We start from the raw sequence: 21,237 nt of genomic DNA on the forward strand, positions 1-21,237 counted from the left end.
TGAAGTGCCCTGTGGGTTTCCAAGTCTGCAACTCTGTACAGGATAGAAAATATCATTTTTCGCCCTTGGAGAAGCTGGTCGTTTCGAACTGCTAACCATCTGGTTAGAATCCCAATGCATAATCAACTCTACTATCAAGGATCTTAGTGAGTCCCAAACTAAGGAGGTATGAATGAACATTTCTCAGGGGACAGGGGGAGGGGGCAATACCTGATCTCCTTTGCCTTCCTCACTACTACAAGGCAGGGGTCAGACGTGCCTTCACCCTGCATCTTTCTTTACCCAATGCTGACACCCACTGTGCCTTCAATAACACTATTTTTCTGCCTGCTTTGATGATTCATTGCAGTGGTCACCAAGAACTCATAGACAATGCACACAATTTAGGAGGTTTATTAGGGAAGTTAATAGGTTGCTACAAACCCAGATTAGTAATCAGGAAGGACACGGTCTCTTCTTCATGGCCAGCAGCCAAGTCTCTCTCTCTCGTCTTCAGTCTCTCAGTCGCATGGTCCCTTGTCCTCGGCCTCTGTGGACCAGGAAGCCTGCCCACTGCTCTACCTCCCAGTCTCATAGACTTTGTACAGCTCTTCCGCTCTGGCTCACACTCTCAGTTCCTTGGTCTGTGGTCTCAGCTTGGCTTCTTTTCTCTGCCCGTGGTCTTGGGTTGCCGCCTCTAATGCATCTACCACCTCTGACAGAGACCTTGAATGTTCCCAATTGGTGGCTCATCTTCTGATGGCCCTGGGATCGCTCTCCCTGCCTTTGAAAAGGCTCTTCTACATGTAGGGATAGCTGCTGTGGAGGTGGGACCTTTGTCTTTTAGCATGCCGTCTCCCAAAGAAGCAAACATTAATGGTGTGCTTCAAACCCGCTATTAAAGTGGACACTTAATCCCATCTTAAAGCTGTCCAAAAAGGGGCTCCCCCCAAACTCCCTCCAATACGGGATTGTAGACACAGAAATAAAAGTCAGAATTGTAACCCATCATGTAAAGGATCATAGCTAAAGGACTATATTAGTTGACCACTTAGGGCTGGTTCCTTTTTAAGGTTAACTTTTTTGAGAAAAGCATCACCAGTAATAATATCTATTTATGAAAACTGGCCTTCTGAAAACTCAAAAGAAGGCCAAAATAAACATGGAGAAATATTAATTGTCTGATTTAAGCTTGAATCAAATTTTCTATCTTCTTACCACTCATACAATTTTATATTTGTGGTCACTGTCTTCAAGAAGACTAACTTTATTTTTTTCCCCTTGCTGTTGCTAGCGCCACTCTCGCTTCAAGAGGTGAAGCCTATTCTTCCTTCCTCCTTCATTAGAGCCCAGAAAATCACTGCTGTGATGAACAGAGGACAGCAGAGATGATGCTCAGTAAGTGAGGTAGTTAGTCTATTGTACCAGCCTGGCCGATAAACACATGTGGGAATAATTGAAGGGCGGAGAGGTAAATGGCTCAGCAAGCCTTGCCTTTCTTGTCTCTTGCTCTTTGATCATTAGACCAGTGTGCAGCTGCCTTGCTTGTTCTGTGCCTCGATTTGCAAGCTACACTACCTGTGAACTGTGTCACTGTAATTTGAGGTCCCTTTAAGACTTCCTTCACCATACAATTGGAATTTACATCTCTTGAGCTGGGGACTGACTGTTGGTGAACTGGCTGACAGTTGGTGACCTGCCTTGCTGTTTGCTGCCTGTACTGGGATAGCCTGAATCTCTCTACAGAGGACTACCTGGTAGCCCTCAAGACTTGAAGGACTGCCAGTGTCTCACAACTCTCTCATGGGAGTGAGTTTCACTGAGTCCTTTGTACTGCTTTATAATTTAACTGTTCATTTTCTGTATTATATATCTATCTGTATATGATCTAACAGTTCATTTCTTGTGTTGTATATATATATATATATAATTATTAGCAATCTGGTTTTGTCTCTCTAGAGAATCCTGTCTAACACATTTAGAACCCTGAGTAACATATTTGGTACCAGAGAAATAAAATCATAATATGGGATTCTTAAATTGGCTCTCCAGCCTGATTAGTCTTAACAGCACTAATAATGCTACTTCAACACCACAAAGCACGGATAAGTCTGCTGCTCTTCCTAATCCATGGTGTGAAATAGCAAAGATAACACCTAAAGTAGCACCACTAATAGATGAGATGCTGGTTCAAGGAGAGGCTCTGAGTGATAGTATGCTTGATATTTTCCAGGAGTTTTATAAGGATGACAAGTATAGGGAAGCTGATTGACTCCTATTGTAATCCCCCAGAGGCATTTTCATTTTATATACGTTTAACTTCTTGAGGATGTTTTTAAAAATGAGTTTGTAGGGATGGTGACTTTTAGGTAAATAAAATATCATAGGAATTTGAATTTAGGTTCTTTAATTTAGATTTTAGGAGCCCCCAAGTGACTCAAGTGGTTAATCATTTAGCTACTAACTGAGAAGTTGATCATTTGAACCATCTTGGAAGAAAGCCCCCCCCCAAATAAAATTACAATAATGGAAAACCCTAGAGAAGCGCAGTTCTATTCTGATACATATGGAGTTGACATGAGTTAAAATCGACTCCATGGCAAATGGTACTGAAATCTAAGTGCTAACTGTGTGTGAATAAACATTGGTTTATGTAAATAGCATTTAAACATGGAAAATCCGTGGATTACGATTTCTTATAGATGCTGTTGTATATCATACTTTTTGGTTAACTTATGCAAGTACTGAGTACTCTGGATCACAACTGCAGCATTCAAAGGAAACTCTCTGGCAACTGTCAAAAAGTAAACAAAGACCATTTTGGGTTGTGGATACATAGATTTAATGAAAGCTAGCAATGTCTCAACACAAATAATGTTGTCAAGTGATTTAGTGATCAATTTACCATTATTATTAACTGTTACATCTTTAACTATGATGTATGCAAGTCATATTCAGGCTGTTCCCGGATGGTCCAGGCTTCATCTGCAGAACTGGAAGAGGTGTCAATGCCAGCGCAGCATTTCAGAGCAGCTGGATTAGATGAGGAAGAGTGAGGCCCCAGGATTGGAGGAAGGCTCGAACAACAGCTGCCACGACCTTGCCTGCGTGCTGAAGGTGAGGAGGGTGAGAGCACTGCTGAGGGAGTTCAGGATTGCAGCCTTCAGTACAGTTACACCTCATCTGAGGAAAACCCAACTCCTCACATCTGGACCAATATTTACATACATGAATCATCACCTAGCATGATACATGGAGACCAGGTTGAAGTTGTCAAGGATTTCATCTTACTTGGATCCACAATCAATGCTCATGGAAGCAGCAGTCAAGAGATCATTAGTTGAATCTGCGGCAGAAGACCTTTTTAGAGTATTGAAGAGCAAGAATGTTACTGGAGGCCTAAGGTGGGCTGACCAGAGCCATGGCAGTTTACTTTGCATCAGGTGCATGTGGGCCTGGGCCTTGAATAAGAAGGGCCGACGAAGAACAGATGCATTTGGGTTGTGGTGCTGGGGAAGAAGATTGAAAGCGCCATGGATACCAAAAGGACAAACTGATCCGTGCAGCAAGAAGTAAGGCCAGAATGCTCCTTACAGGCAAGGCTGGCAAGACTTCTTCTTACATGTTTTGGAGTATTTTCAGGAGTGACGTGTCTCTGGAGAAGGACGCGTGTTTGCTTCAGTGAAGAGCTGGTGAGAAAGAGGGAGGTCCTAGACGAGATGGATGGACACAATGGCGGCAACCGTGGCTCCAGGCACAGGAACCATTGTGAGGAGCGTGCAGGGCTGTGCAGTGTTCTGTTGTGCATAGGGTCACTCTGGGGCCGCGGTTCTCAACTTGTGGGTTGTGACCCCTTTGTGGGTCGAACAACCCTTTCACAGGGCTCTCCCCATTCATAACAGTAGCAAAGTTACAGTTATGAAGGATCAACGAAAATAATTTTATGGTTGGGGCTTCACCACAACATGAGGAACTGCACTCAAGGGTTGCGGCATTAGGAAGGCTAAGAACCACTGCTCTGGAGCATGACACCTGAAATCACCTACAGTATTCACTAATTGTCTTCCCTGACTTCCAGCTTTCTCTAGGCAAGCCAGTCGCCCCAGGCAGTACCAGCACCTCCATAATGCAGCTTGGATCAGTTCATTCATCTTAGACCCTGGCTCTTTATCTTTCCTTCCATTTCCGGTCTAGCTGTAGGTTTCTTCCAGGCCGATGTCTACTAGCCTTCTCACCTATGTGCCTTTGTCTTTCATGTCCACTTGCCTCTAATTCGTGATGACAGAGAGAAAAATAGTGTTATTCCAAATAAATAAAGAAGATGTAATTAAGTGCTTTAGCCATGCCTTCAAAGAGCAAAATTCCATTTCCTGAAAAGGAGACACTAGCATAGTTAGTTGAAGATAAATAGCAGGTAATCACGAATGAGCAATTAATAGTTTGTCCATAGAATCCCCCAGTACTATAACTTGAGGCTCAAGTTTTTTCTTTTTTGTCTTAAGCTTGTGATATTCTGATAATATTCTTCCTTTTTGACCTCCGTATACTTTGTCTTCTTGAGTTGTGCTTTGAAATGTCCCGGTTAGCTCTTTATTTCAGCATTTCTTCCATTTGCCCCGGGATGTTGGAAGCCCTGGTGGCATACGGGATTCCATGGAGTGCTGCTAATTGCCAGGGAAGGGGATTCACACTCCTTTAGAGAGCTGCTGTCGCAGAACCCCTCAGAGGCAGTTTCACTCGGTTCTGTAGGGTTCTAGTCATAATTGACTTAATGGCAGTAAGACTCTATGTTCAAGAGCAAGTTTCAGCATCTCTTCAGACATATACTTTGGGCCACATTTCCTTCCTTCTTTCTAGTTTCTTCTTACAGTGGTTCTCAACCTTCCTAATGCTGTGACCCTTTAACACAGTCCCTCCTGTTGTGGCAACCCCATAGGTGGGCATATCAGCGGGTGGGTGGACCTGCCTGGAGAAGGATAGAGGACTGGTGTCTTGGTTCCTAAGACCATAGGAAATATGGTCATAGGCGACCCCTGTGAAAGGGTCATTCGACCCCCAAAGGGGAGAACCTCTGTTTCTAAAAGCATCACTGAAACCTTTCACTACGATTGACCATGCTTGTATTTGAAGTACTAGTGGTATAGCTTTCAGCGTCACAACCACACACAAGCCACCACAGAAACATGTGGCAAAAGAGACTATGAGCTAAATTCTCCATCCAATTGGTGGTCTCACTCTAATGTTTGATACAATCTAGCACTATGCCTTGAAGCTAGGCTTCATGTTGTAATTTAAACTTTTTAACATTGTTCTTCATGCCAAAGCCAGTTAAGTTTATAAAACAGACAAAACCTCTCTGTCATGTAGTCAGTCCAGATGCATGGAGACCCTAAATAGTGTTTCAGAGGCTGTGAATCTTTATGGGAACAAACAGCCTCATTTCTCTCCCTCAGAGCTGCTGCTGGGTTTGAACTTCTTACCTTGTGGTTAGCAGTCCAACATTTACCTGATAGCACTACCAGGGGTTGTTGGTTTAGTTACAGGAGCTTAATAAGATCAATTCACTTCTAAATATATTGGGAGGGTTTGGGGTGGGGGGATGGCTCATGTATGGAAAGAGTTGGCAAATGGGTTCTTAATACAAAATCCAAGAGTCACACTGGCTTATCCTTAGAGGAACTATTTTTTTAATCACTTGACATAGGGGGTAAGCAGATTTCTTTTTCTTTCCGTTGGTTTTGAAGCCTAGCATGGCTAGAGAGAGGGAAACCAAATGCGACGGAATAATTTCTTCCTTGTCAGGAAAGACCAAGAACATAAGCAGCAGGAGAGTCCGAGGACTTTCAGAAAGGACTGTTCTCCATTCCTATTTCTACAGGACTTGAGATTTGCCTTTTCCCAAAACTCCCCAAATGACTGAAGTTCTGCCTGGAATCGTAGTCTTCATGATTAGTCCTGCTATTCAGCTGGACACTGCGATGCTTTGCTTTCTCTTCCTGCCTCCTATCTAAACCTCTTCATTTCCCCTCAGGTTTGCATTAGCTCCACAATTTGTAGACTAAGCCTGTTCTTCTCATTAAATACAATGGGGTCCAAATCACAGAATGCCGGGAACATCAGAACAAAATAGTATCTGCTCCTATGTCATCCTCAATATTGTTCCTAACAGCCGAGTATTGCTTATCCTGGGTCACTTCCCTCCATCTCACAGCATCTGTGGTACATCACAGTGTAAAAATATTTTCTTTTTGTAATTGTTGTTGTACTTTTCTGATACTGAGATCACATCCTTAACAGTTGAGGGTTGAGTGAAATTATCCCTAGATTGCTGGGACGATCTTGCCCTATGGCTCTTTGCCTTCAAATCCATTAGGATCCATAATAAACCTTTAATTGGCTAGAACTGCCCCTGTGGGTTGCGTAGGCAACCATCTCCCTGTGAACAAACTGCCAGGTCTGGTTGCTCCAGATCCTCCCCATCCCCTGTGTCTCTTTGGCAAGACCTCGTTCTAGGCAGAGGGGAACTCCCTACTCCTTGCTTTTGGAGTTGGTCATGCAGCTTGCTGGGGAGGAGGCACATGTGGTAATGTGTCGCTTCTCAGCCAGGTCATAAAGAGGCCTTCCGCTTTTCCTTCTGTTATTGGTATGAGCGTTATTTCATGCTATTTCCATGAGTAGCCTGTCAGTCCCAAGAGCAGGGTGAGATGCAAACAGAACTGAGCTAGCCAAGCCATTTGAGATAGTTTATTGTGCCAGCCTGGCCGATAAACACAAGTGGGATTAATTGAAGGGCAGAGAGATAAGTGGCTCAGTGAGCCTCACCTTTCTTGTCTCTCGCTCTTTAATCATAGGACCAGTGTGAAGTTGCCTTGCTTGGTCTTTTCCTCTATTTAAAGGCCATACTACATGCGAGACGTCTAGCCTGTGGACTGTGTCACTGTAAGTTGAGGTCCCTTAAGACCGCTAGAATGAAATTTACATCTCCAGAGCTGAGACCTAACAGTTGGTGACCTGCCTTGTTTGCTGCCTGTGCTGGGATAGCCTAGCTCTCTCTACAGAGGACTACCTGATGGCCCTCAAGACTTGAAGGACTGCCAGTGTCCCACAACTCTCTCTCAGGGGTGAGTTGCACTGAGCCATTTGTACTGCTTTATAATTTAACTGCTAATGTCTTGTATTATATATCAATCTGTTTATAACTTAACTTTCTTGTATTATATATCTGTTTATAATTTAACTGTTCATTTCTTGTGATATATATATATATATATAATTATCAGTAACCTAGTTTTATCTCTCTAAAGAATCCTGTCTAACATATTTTGTTACCAGGAGTGGTTCTAGAGAAATAAAATCATAAATATTGGCTTCTTAACTTGGCTCTCCAGCCTGACTAATCTTAACACTAGTGAGGCTACTTCAATATCCCAAAGCATGGATGAGCCTGCTACTCTTCCAATCCATGGTGTGAAATAGCAGAGATAATACCTAAAGTAGCACCACTGATAGATGAGGTGCTGGTTAAAGGAGAGGCTCTAAGTGATCATATGTTTGATATTTTCCAGGAGTTTTGTAAGGATAACAAGTATCGGGAAGCTGGTTGGCTGGTCTTTCTTACAATGCAAAGTGTGATTAAGGAGAGGGATGATCTCAGAGCCTCAAAAGTGCGCCTCAGGTGCAGACTAACGGATTTGAAAACTTCCATCTGTGCTATAAAGGAGAGCCTTCCCTTCTCTAGGGAAAGAGCTGACGTTGCTGACAACCAGGTCCAGAGACTCATTATACGAGTGGCTGAATTACAACGGCAGCTGAATTGCAGATCTAAAACAGTGTCTGAAACCAAAGTAAGGGCATTGATTGGGAAAAGTTGGGACCCTGAAACATGGGATGGGGACATGTGGGCTGGTGATCCAGAAGAGAAGGATATTGAGCCCTTAGAAACAATTGACCCAGCCCAGTCAACAGATGTACCCCTCCCAGCTGAAAGTAGTAATTCACAATCCACACCTGAGCAGATCAGCCAAACTATTCAAGTTGATATGCCAGGTGAGGCTACATCAGTAGCATTGCCTGAGGGAGATGCCTTACAAGATGCTGCTGAGAGCACCCAGGAAACACCCTCACGACCCATTATTTCCGCTAGACCTGTCACTAAAATTAAGTCTCAGAAAGCTCCTAAAGGTGAGGTTGAGATGATTACCCAAGAAGAAACGCCCTATACTCATAAAGATCTGCTCGAGTTTTCAAATGCATACAAGCAGAAGCCTGGGGTATACCCCTGGGAATGGTTACTAAGGGTGTGGGATACTGGTGCATGAAATGTAATATTAGTCCGGTTTGTGTTTCTGGATATGGGACCCCTAAGCACAGACTCTTCTTTCAATGTCTCTGCGAGAGAGGTTCTAATCTTTATTTGGCTTGTTCACTGAAGCATGGACTTCCAGATGGCCTAGATTAGACCAATTTGAAGTACCTGACCTACCTTGGTACACTGTAGAGGAAGGCATCCAAAAGCTTAGAGAAATTGGTATGTTGGAATGGATCTATCAGGGTTTTCCCATAGACCCAAAAAGGGGGTGTCCTGAGGACATACCCTTTACCACAACCATAAGGAACAAGTTTGTGAAGTGGTCCCCAGCATCTCTTAAGATTCCTGTAATTGCTATTCTATGTGCACCAGGATTAACAGTGGGCAGTGCCCTAAGTGAACTCCGACATTTGTCCGCAATGGGGCTGCTTGGTCCCCATGATGGTAGAGGCCAGGTGTCAGCACTGAATCAACACAGACAGGGTGGGTGTGATAATAATAGACAACAAGGTGTTGACTCCAATTGCAGCTGCCGTTCTAGGTGTAATTCCATTGCTTGAGCAAATTAATACTTCTCCTGGTACTTGGCATGCAGTTATTGATCTGGCTAATGCCTTCTTCTCAATACCAGTCTCTAAGGACCACCAGAAGCAGTTTGCCTTCACCTGGCAGGGGCAACAATATACTTTCACAACTATCCCCAGGGGTACATCAACTCTTCTGCCCTGTGCCATAATTTTGTTTTAAGGGACCTTGATCACCTGTCTATTCCACAAAATGTCACACTGGTCCATTATATTGATGACATTATGCTGATTGGACCCACTAAGGAGGATGTATCAAAGACTCTAGATTCATTGGTACAATATCTGCATACAAGGGGTTGGGAAATTAACCCAATGAAGATTCAGGTACCCTCCACATCAGTAAAATTTCTAGGGGTCCAGTGGTGTGGGGCATGTCGAGATATTCCTACTAAATTGAAGGATAAGCTATTACATTTAGTGTCCCCAGCGACTTAAAAAGAGGCACAACGCCTCGTGGGCCTCTTCAGATTTTGGAGGCAACATATCCCTCACTTGGGTGTCCTACTTCTACCTATTTATCAAGTGACATGAAAAGCTTCCATTTTTGAGTGGGGCCCAGAACAAGAAAAGGCTCTTCAACAGGTTCAGGCTGCCGTGCAAGCTGCTTTGCCACTGGGACCATATGATCCAGCTGATCCAATGGTGCTAGAGGTGTCAGTTGTAGATAAAGATGCAATGTGGAGACTTTGGCATATCCCTATCAGTGAATTATAGCATAGACCGTTGGGATTTTGGAGTAAAATCCTGCCATCCTGTGCAGACAACTACTCCCCCTTTGAAAAACAGCTGTTGGCCTGTTACTGGGCCTTGGTGGTGACTGAATGCCTCACCATGGGTCACCAAGTCTCCATGAGGCCTGAATTACCTATCATGAACTGGGTATTGTCTGACCCACGTAATCATAAAGTTGGACGTGCGCAACAACACTCCATTGCTAAATGGAAGTATATGTACAAGATCGGGCCAAGCAGGACCTGAAGGGACAAGTAAGCTGCATGAAGAAGTGGCCCAATTGCCCACAGTCTCCACTCCTGTCACTTTGCCTTCTTTCTCCCAGTCTGTACCTATGGCCTCCTGGGGAGTTCCTTACCATACTTTAAGTGAAGACCAAAAAAGTCATGCTCGGTTTACGGATGGCTCTGCACGATATGCAGGTGCCACTCGTAAGTGGACAGCAGCAGCACTACAGCCCCTTTCTGGGATCTCCCTAAAGGACAGTGGTGAAGGGAAATCTTCCCAATGGGCAGAACTTCGAGCAGCACACCGGGCCATTCAGTTTTCATATAAGGAAAAATGGCCAGATGTGAAATTATATACTGATTCATGGGCTGTGGCTAATGGCTTGGCTGGATGGTCAGGGAATTGGAAGGACCATGATTGGAAAATTGGTGACAAGGAGGTGTGGGGAAGAGGTATGTGGATAGACCTCTCTGAATGGGCCAAGAAAGTAAAGTTCATTGTATCTCACGTGAACGCTCACCAAAGGATTACCTCTGAAGAGGAGGACTTTAATAATCAAGTGGATAAGATGACACGCGCTGTGGAGACTGGTCCTCCTCTTTCCTCTGCCACTCCTGTTATCGCCCAATGGGCACATGAACAAAGTGGACATGGCGGCAGGGATGGAGGTCATGCATGGGCACAGCAACGTGTACTGCCACTGCTGAGTGCCCCATTTGTCAGCAGCAGAAACCAACATTAGGTCCAAGAAATGGGACCATTCCTCGGGGAGATCAACCATCAACTTGGTGGCAGGTTGATTACATAGGAAAACTTCCATCATGGAGGGGACAGCGTTTTGTTCTTACTGGAATAGACACCTACTCTGGATATGGATTTGCCTTCCCTGCACGTGATGCTTCTACCAAAACTACTATTCGTGGACTTACAGAATGCCTCATCCACCGGCATGGCATCCCACAGAGCATTGCTTCAGATCAAGGAACTCACTTCACAGCAAATGCAGTGCGGCAATGGGCCCATTCCCATGAAATCCACTGGTCATATCATGTTCCTCATCATCCTGAAGCTGCTGGCTTGATAGAATGGTGGAATGGGCTCCTAAAGACACAATTACAGCGCCAAGTAGGTGGCAGCAACTTGCGGGCCTGGGACAATGTTCTCCATATGCTCTAAACGGCCAATATAGGTTGCTGTGTCTCCAATAGCCAGAATTCATGGTCCAAGAACCAAGGGGTGGAAGCTGGAGTGGCACTACTCATTATTACTCCTAGTGATCCACTTGCAGCATTTTTGCTTCCTGTTCCAGCAACCCTGTGTTCCTCAGGCCTGGAGGTCCTGGTCCAGAAGGAAAGAACTCTCCCACCTAGAAACACAGCACGGATTCCACTGAACTGGCAGCTGAGAATGCCCCCTGGCCACTTTGGGCGCCTCATGCCTTTGGATCAACAGGTCAGGAAGGGTGTCACTGTACTGAGTGGTGTGATTTATCCTGATTACCAAGGAGAAATTGGACTGGTACTACATAATGGAGGTAAAGAAGAGTATGTCTGGAATCCAGGAGATCCCATAGGCCGACTCTTAGTGTTACCATGCCCTGTGATTAAAGTAAATGGTAAGTTACAGCAACCCAATCCTGACAGGACTTATAATGACCCAGATCCCTCAGGAATGAAGGTGGGTCACCCCACCAGGCAAAAAACCACAGCCAGCTGAGGTGCTTGCTGAGGGCAAAGGTAATACAGAGCGGGTAGTAGAAGAAGGTAGTTCTACCTATCAATTATGACCATGTGATCAATTGCAAAACCGAGGCTTGTAATTGTCAATGTATTTTCTTTTTATGCGCTTATTGCATGTCTTTCCTTTGTTCAGATATGATACATCAGATACAATTGGACTCAATGCGTTTTCACTTATATGTATGGTAGATGATTGATGATAAGTATAAGTGTGATTTCATCAATATCCAGAAATTATATAAGTATATATGGCTAAAGGATTGTGTACAGGTGTCAGGTTGACAAGGGGTTAATTGAGATAGTTTATTGTGCCAGTCTGGCTGATGTACACAAGTGTGATTAATTGAAGGGGGGAAGAGTTAAATGGCTCAGTGAGCCTCGCCTTTCTTGTCTCTCACTCTTTGATCAAAGGACCAATGTACAGCTGCCTTGCTTCTTTGCCTTGATTTGAAAACTACACTACCTGCAAAGTGTATCGCTAAAGTTTGAGGTCCCTTTAAGACTTCCTTCACCATACAACTGAATTTACATCTCTTGAGCTGGGGACTGATTGTTGATGAACTGGCTGACAGTTGGTGACCTGCCTGGCTCTTTGCTGCCTGTGCTGGGATAGCCTAGCTCTCTCTCTCTCTACAGAGGTCTACCTTGCGGCCCTCAAGACTTGAAGGACTGCCATTGTCTCACAACTCTCTCACAGGGGTGAGTTGCACTGAGCCATTTATGCTGTTTTATAATTTAACAGTTCATTTCTTGTAATATCTATCTGTATATAATTTAACAGTTCATTTCTTGTGTTGTATATCTATCTTTATAAATATATAAATATAATTATTAGCAATCTGGTTTTGTCTCTCTAGAGAATCCTAACTAACACATTTAGAACACTAACACAGTAAGCATTTGCCTCGAGCAGATATTTGTTTAGTAAGAAGTTCTGAGTTTAATTCCCTTTCTCTCCTATCCCTCCCTTGCTCCCTTCCCTGTCTTACTGTTTGCATTTTCCATTCAAATACCTTATTGATATTGTATGTATTCTTTCAAAAAGAACCTGTGTTACGTTTTGGACACAGTTCTAGGTACTGGTGAAGAAGATTATGATGGCTAAAAGGTAGACAGGCACCTCAAGTGGTGTACACTCCCTGACTAGGTCTTTTGAAACCACATGTTTTTAAACTGTCTGAAACTACATGTCAATGAAGTAAGGTAAATGAGATATGGATACGGATCATACTGATCATAGTACGTCCTATCACTGGTTAGATAATGGCTGTAAGGATGGGGAAGTGCAAGGCATGTCCAAGTGTAGCAGCCCTCTAAGTAGACCATGGTGGGACGGTCTTTTCTCTATGCAAGGTCTGTGTATTTGAGTGAGAGTCCAGTTCTAATGTTCTGTGTGGAGTTTTCAAGGCTTACTGAAACACGCTGTCCTATCTTCCCCCATGGAGTAATGGGTGAGTTTGAACTGTGACTGTTTAGTCCAACCCTTAACCCAATGCACTACCAGGGCTCTTAGTTACTGTTGGGGAGGGGAGGGTCTTTAATATCATATTTTCACTAGTTCTTTCTAAAAATTAGGGACCTATAATCCATCTGTAAAACAGTCCTTACATTTACAACAACAATAGCCATATTAACATTAGAAAACTCCCATCACAATATTGAAGGTGAAATAAGGGAAGAAAAGACCAAGACAGGGACAATAAAAACGAGGCAAAAAAGAAACAGCAAAATAATTTCCTCTGAGAAAACTCAAAACTTGAGCTATATTTATGTTTTTTTCCTGGCTGTGATACGAAGTGAAATAAAACAATAGAACTGCCTTCCCTGGTTAATAGTCAAATATATCGAGACTGACAGTCCTTTGATCACCACCAGGGTGCGCCAACACACACACTAGTCTCAACTTGTAACAAGATGAGTGTTTCATTAGCTCTAAATAATTGGGCTCAAGGCACACTTGAAAGAAACATTGTGGGTGTTGAACCCATAAGGCACTGTTTATTATAGCATGCTTCTCAAGTCCTTTGGTTCTTCTTTTTAATTAAATCTTCCGTCTCTGCTGCTACAAGTGTTCTTAACTCAAATCCTCTTACATACAATTGATGAGAGCAGCCATGGTGATGCAGAGGTTAAAGTATTCAAACAGTAACTGAAAGGTGGTGGTTGGGTTTCTCCCAGGGGGAAAGGTAGGCAGGCTGCTCCCACAAAGATTATAGCCTTAGAAACCTGATGAGGCTGTAGCCCTGGGAGCCTAGTGAGTTGCATGTTGGGCTGTTAACTGCAAGGTCAGCGGTTCAAAACCACCAGCTACTCCTCCGGAAAAAGATGAAGCTTTCTACTCTCACGAAGATGCACATGCTTGGGAACCCATAGGATTGCTATGAGTCAATTGACTTTATGGCAGTGTGTTTGGATTGATAATTCTATGCATCAAAATAAATTCAACAGCAAGAAGTTTGTTTGGCAATTGATAAATAGAAAAGTATAAGTAATATACAGAAGAAAACCATATTATAAAAAGATCTCAATAGAACAAAGTATTCTTGCATTGAAGGAGTACTTGAGTGGAGGTCCAATGTCCATCTGCTACCTTAATACTAGACCTATAAATATATTCACATAGACCTATTTCCCCATCCTCATATATAAATATGTACATACCTATATTTAGACCTCTATAAATTCCCTTTGCCTCCTAGCTCTTTCTTCTTTTTCCTTTTCCTTTTCCTCTTGTCCCACCATCATGCTCAACCTCATTTGAGTTTCAGTAATTCCTCTCGGTTACATTACCCTTTGTCACACTCTACCAGGCCTCCTACACCTTCCTCACCATGAATTTGGATTACTTGTTTTTCCCTTCTCCCTGGATTTCTTAACACTACTTCCTTTCCCCCCACCTACCTCTCTCCTATGTCCCCCCCCACAAGAATACTTTGTTCTTTTAAACTGGCATTCCCAAATGCTCACCTTCCCAACAAAATCACTGAAGACAAAGTGGGTACATAAGCAAATGTGATGAAGGAAGCTGATGGAGCTCAGCTATCAAAAAATACAGCATCTAGGGTCTTAAAGACTTGAAGGTAAACAAGTGGCCATCTAGCTCAGAAGCAACAAAGCCCACATGGAAGAAGCACACCAGCGTGATCATGAGATGTCAAAGGGATCAGGTATCAAAAACATAAAATCATATCATTGTGAATGAGGGGGACCCAGGACCCATTTTAGGCAACTGGACATCCCCTTACACAAGGTTCATGGGGAGGACATGAGACAGTCAGGTGCAGTGTAGCAATGATGAAACATACAACTTTCCTCTAGTTCCTAAATGCTTCCTCTCCCCCCACTATCATGATCCCAATTCTACCTTACAAATCTGGCTAGACCAGAGGATGTACACTAGTACAGATAGGAACTGGTAACACAGGGAATTCAGGGCGGATGATCCCTTCAGGACCAATGATGAGAGTGGCGATACCAGGAGGGTGGAAGGAGGGTGGGTTGGAAAGGGGAAACAGATTACAGGGAACTATATATAACCTCCTCCCTGGGGGATGGGCAACAGAAAAGTGGGTGAAGGGAGATATCAGACAGTGTAAGATATGACAAAATAATAATTTATTAATTATCAAGGGTTCATGAAAGAGGGGGGAGTAGAAAGGGAGGAGGAAAATGAGGAACTGATGCCAGGGGCTTAAGTGGAGAGCAAATGTTTTGAGAATGATGAAAGCAATGAATGTACAAATGTGCCTGACAAAATAGATGTATGTATGGATTGTGATGAGTTGTATGAGGCCCCAATAAAATGATTTAAAGAAAAAAGAATGTAATTGAGTGAACGCTTGGTAAAATCAGAAGCAAAAAAAGTTTTTTAAAAAACCCACTAGTAAAAATATTAATAAATTTCATTTAAGACTAAAAAAAAAATCATTCTCAGTGATTTAATGATTTTAAGTAACCAAGGTAGGCTTTCTCACCATTAAAGAAACAAGACATTTTTGTGTTAGCAATATTGATTTTTTTTTAAGTTGAAAATCTTCCATTATTTAATGGAGCCAACTGACTGGTTTAGAGGCCCCAAGACCTGCTACGCTGTCCATTACAGTGAGCTGTCCCAGAAAGTAGCAATGCAGAGTTAAAACAATAGCAAGAGCAAAAGATTATCCTTTTGACTGAAAAATAGTTGGCCTAGATTAAGGCCAATTTATGGGGGGAAATGATGACTAAGTGATCCACATCTGACCACGTCTATGGAAACCAGGGTTTGATTCCTGGTCAATGCATCTTATGCATAGTCATTACCTGTCTGCTGGTGGAGGCTTGCATGCTGCTATGGTGCTAAATAGGTCCTTGTGGAACTTCCAGAGTATGTTCAACTTGGAAGAAAGACCTAGTATCTACTTCCAAATAGCGGGCAATAAAATAGTTTTCGATCTCAATAGTTTGGTCTGTAATGGGTCATGTCAATGATATACAACTGGGTAGCATTGCATCCTTTTTTTCATGAGGCCACCAAAAGTCGGGGGCAACCTCTACAGTAGTAAACAACAACAATGTATCAAAAGGAGGAAGCTGAAATTCCTGGACCCGAGGCATCCCCGGCAGATGTTCTCAGATCCTTTGGGTACACACCATGGAGACTGAACTCTGATAGGATGCTGATTGCATAGTGTTCTTATTGAACTGTGTCATCATTTTCAGAAATTTGTTCTTAAACCCTATTTTTCTCATAAGTCCTATTGAGTTTAGTGTATGATTTTTGAAAAATGTGAGGTTTTACAGGGATGTGTGTGTATATATATATATATATATATATATATATATATATATATATATATATATATATATATATATATATATATAGTGTTATGCTAGAAACACCTGTGCCTAGTAGTTTCTTGAACATTTGTATAACACATACTAAATGCAAGACATTTTTCTAAATATTTTACATATATTAACACATTAATCCTCACGACAATTCAATTTGATTATTTCTATTGTAAGCATCTTTTTTAAAAACAAAGAGATTGAGACCCAGAGAAGATAAATACTTTATGTGGCTGGCTGTCTGGATGGGAGAGAGCTGTCTGCTCCCCATCTATGCAGACCCCAGGTGTCCTTGGGGCACTTCTTCCTCTGATATAACCCAGCTCTTGGTCAGAGTCTCAGGTAAAGGGCACAGTCCTCTAGACTGCCAAGCCACCAAGGTCTCAGGTGCTAGCTCTAGCATAGGAATTCTCACAACACCCTTACTTCTGAGCCATTGCAGACAAATTCAGGGTCCATCTACCTCCTGAGGACACCAGCCATAAGCAAAAGGCCCAATCTGTCAGCTCTCTCCAGTCCCTTGGGTTCAATCATTTACTAGAAGGACCTACAGAACTATAGAATGCTATAGTTACCACTCTGGGTTTATTATAGGATGAAAGGTAGACATGACGAGACACGGGGTGAGGTTTTGGAAGATCTAAGATTGGGTTGAATATTCCACGTTCCCTAGGACACTCTACCCTCCCACGTGCATGGATATTTATTGCCAACTTCTATCTATCAACGTCATTTGACTTCATTACATAGACATACTTGGTTCATTCTGCCTCCTCTGAGGTCAGCCATGAGGCAGAATTAACTCGATGGCTGTTGGGAGTTGAGTGATCTTTCTGGTCTGCTCTTCCCATTCTGGATTGGTCTCATTGACATCAACCCTCTGGTGCGCCTCATCAAAGGTACTTTAATGACTAGCGAAATTCCAAAATTTGGGTGGTTAACTCTCAGCACCATGGAAAATGCCAGGTTCTTTGGGTAAAGTTCACCCCATAAAACAGTCCTTTCATTTAAGATATATTCATAGGAAAGCTATTTTAAGAGGTAAGCTTGCTAGAAAATAAGATCCTATTAGAATGAGGCCATTAGGTGAAAAGTAAAATGAAATCTTACCGGATCACGTAAATCTAGGTTTCAACCTTTGCCACATATGTTTAAATACACAACCATTTAACTTTGTAACTGATCACATATGACCCTTTTCATGCTTTTTATGAAATTACCGATAGAAATTATTCTATATGCAACAATGCAATTTGTGCTGAATATAGTTGTTACTCAGGCTCAGAACACCTAACCAGGCTTTCTGGCTCCAGAAGGTTGATTCACTTCAATTCCTGTTTTAATGTGTTGCTGTTATTTTCCCTCTGTGTCTTCTCCCTCCTTAATTTCCAACTTAGACTAACCACTGAGCATGGAATATGGAAGACCCAAAGTTCTTATCTATAAGCTTCTTAAAAGATTCATTTGCTTATTTCTCTACATATGAAATTGTTGCCTGTGAAGAAATCCTTTCAGAATTTGAGTTAATGGCACTAAATGCTATTTTAATGTAAGTAGGCATTGCATAAACTGTCTAGAGCATCAGCAGAATGCAGGATACGCTATTATCCTCAGCTGTCTTTCTGTGACTCTGAAGATTAGTGACAACCATTTTTGTTTTCATAATGAGTTCATAATGCCGCAGAACACTACAAGCAATTCTGTTAGCTCCGAACAGGAAAGCTTGCCACAGCTCCTTCTGAGTATATTTTTGGACTTTGGAAGGAGAAAATTTATCATTGAACTAACACTTTGGTTGAAATTGCACAGAAGGAAAAAATGTCTAAAAATGAAGAGACAAAATAATGCTAGTAAGTGAAGAAGAAAAGAAACATGTGACAATGCCTTCTATAATTTCTCCTTGCCATTTGTTTGTAATAAAATCGCTTTTCTGCCTTTTTATTTCCTAACAAAGGATTTGATACCATGTAGCTGAGGGTTAATATGACTCCCTTCTGGGGGAACAAATTTGGATATTAAACCATTTCAATGGATATAAATCAATGCTCACTAATGCCTATCACAGTCGTGGGAGGTGCTTATTAAGAAATAAAGACATTTGAATGTAGGGTATAGATTTCTGTATGTTTAAGATGGTTCTTATACCATTACATCTACTAAAATGTATGAATTGATGATTTAAAAAATTCATAGACTATATAATAAATATAGTTGTTTATTTGGTTGAAAAGCTGTCAATTGCTTCCTTATTGATTTCTTGATATCTATAGATTCCAAGTTTTTATCTACTATATTGGACAGGATTTGTTTCTTCATCAAGTTGAGTTAAGAGCGTCAAATATTCTACTCTCGAGTTGATGCTGACTCATAGCGCCCTCCCAGTGGGTGTCTAAGACTGTCTACTGGAGTAAAGGCTCGTCTTTCTCCTGCGGAGCAGCCGAACATGGAACCACTAGGCAACCAGGCCTCCTTAGTTGCAGGAAAGGAAAGATGATGTGTGTGTGTTATCAAGGATCGCTATATTGTTCCAACCTTAAAAGACACATTTGTGATGCCGTTCAGTCTCTCTGCACCCTGTGACGTTGTATACTCTTTCCTTTTTCCAACCGTGTTCGCTTCAACTCCGTGAATCCACGCGGATATAAGTGAGGGTGTGCTTCAGACAGCCGCTGCAGTAGCCTACCTCTCAAATCTCCATGCCTTCACAAAACAGTTTATTTTTCCTTCATGCCAAGTCCAACGGTATTTGGGGAGGAAGAATCTTTCTAGGTTACCTTGGGGATTGACCTTGAGACATCAGGTGGAGATGTGAGATCTCTATGGGAGGCTTTGATGAGTGAGTTCTGAGCATGGCCTTGTCACTTTCAGTGCCATTCTGTGGACTAGGACTTCCATTCCATGGCAGCCGGTCACTGTCGAGGAGCATGGGGAACAATCTGAAAGAAGAGGAAGCACGTCACGTCGGTGCTTAGCTAACAATCTGTCAAATAGACTCCTCCCTTCCCCCCTCCCCCCCGCCCCCCCGCTTCTTTCCGTGCAGCCTCCTTGTCTTATGCTTTTGTGGCTGCTTGTCTTCTAGCCAGCCGCAGAGCGTTGGTTTTCCTCATGGCTGTGCTAGTCTGCGTTCTTTATGCTCTCCACACTCTCTCTGGACAATTGTATTGGCTCACGTGGTTTTCATCTGCGTCTCTAGCCAAGGTGCTTCCCCGAACCCCAAGTCAGAGTCCAATTTCTGCTGAAACGCGCTTCCCCGAACTCCAAATCAGAGTCCAATTTCTGCTGACACGCTCCTCCTCCTCAATGTTCCGAAGTTCCTTAACCTTAGATGTGCGATGCTAAAGTCATCTTCATCTTCTCTCTCCCAAATCATAGGATTTGTTTCAGTTTACCCGAAAATCTTCAGTTGCAGGGACCAAACCGAACTCACTGTCGGGTCGATGCTGAATATCCAGACTTCCCTGCCCCTTTACACAACTTCAGAGTTCCCAAGTTCCCCAAACCAGCGCTTCCTGATTCGTCTTTCTGATCCTCAGTACTCAGTGACCCCTGATGATTGTAGCTACTAAGTCTCTGTCAAACTTAATCACTTCTCTCCATCTCCATTGTGCTTGGCTCTCAACTTCGCTCTCTTCTTGCCTGGCTTTCTCCCTCCTGATTCTCCACACTGCACTAAAGTCACTTTTACCAAATGGAATTACCTACCTTATGTACTTGAATATAAGCCGACCCAAGTATAAGCCGAGGTACCTAATTATTACCTGGGAAACCAGAAAAACTGATTGACTGGAGTTTAAGCCTAGGGTGGAAAATGCAGAAGCTATTGGTGAGTTTCAGTAATCAAAACAAATGAAAATAAAATTACTAAAAATTGAGACATCGGTGGGGTAATGTATTTAAATATTTATTTTAAATAATAAAACATATATAAAAGGACAACAAGTCATTTAACATTAGTAAACCAGCACAGTAAGTGGAAAAAAGGTTCAACAAAAACAATAAGGTATCAACAATGATACCTTAAGAGTACTATTCCCTGAGCTCAATCGGCAACCAAGCTAAAATGTAAAGAGTTAAAATCCTTCAAAACTGGATTTATCATCATCATCCGTATCCCAATGCAGAGCTTCAGCTGGTGTGAGGTCATCATAGCCGCTGTCCTCACTGAGATCGCCGTCATCACCATCACTGCTGTCATTTTCATACAAAGCGCAGTCTTCACTGCCATCCATAGCATTACTAATGCTACATTTCTGGAAGGCACATCGCACCATGTCTTCTGGAATGTCTTCCCATGCATCTCAAACCCACTTTGCTATTAACTCTATATCAGGCTTCATGAGATTTCCTCCTTTTGTTAGTAGGGCTTGACCAGATGACAGCCATTCACGCCATATCCTTCGCACACAGTCTTTAAAAGGCTTATTCAAAGATAAACGTCATAGGATGGCTCTAATTGGTTAGATGTGAGTAAACCATTCAAAGCCCTGCAGGGTTAGTGGGGCTTTGAATGAACAGCAGAGAAACAGCAATCACCTGTGAGATAACAGACGTCCATCCCATTACCTGTGGGGTGGGGGAGAGAGGAAGCGAGATGTTATATCTCACTGGGGTACCACTGGGGTACCACCCGTGTAAAAGTCGAACCCCAGTTTTTCAGCACATTTTTTGTGCTGAAAAACTCGGCTTATACACGAGTATATATGGTAGTTAGATCTCTCGGTTTAACTCCTGCCTTGGCCTCCCTAGATCATTAAAATAAAGCCCAAGTGTACTAGGAGCTCTGGTGGTATAGCTGGCCATGCATTGACTGCTAAGCCCTATGATCAGCAGTTCAAAC

This window comes from Tenrec ecaudatus, chromosome 2 (genome assembly GCF_050624435.1).
Source record: "Tenrec ecaudatus isolate mTenEca1 chromosome 2, mTenEca1.hap1, whole genome shotgun sequence".
Lineage (NCBI taxonomy): Eukaryota > Metazoa > Chordata > Mammalia > Afrosoricida > Tenrecidae > Tenrec > Tenrec ecaudatus.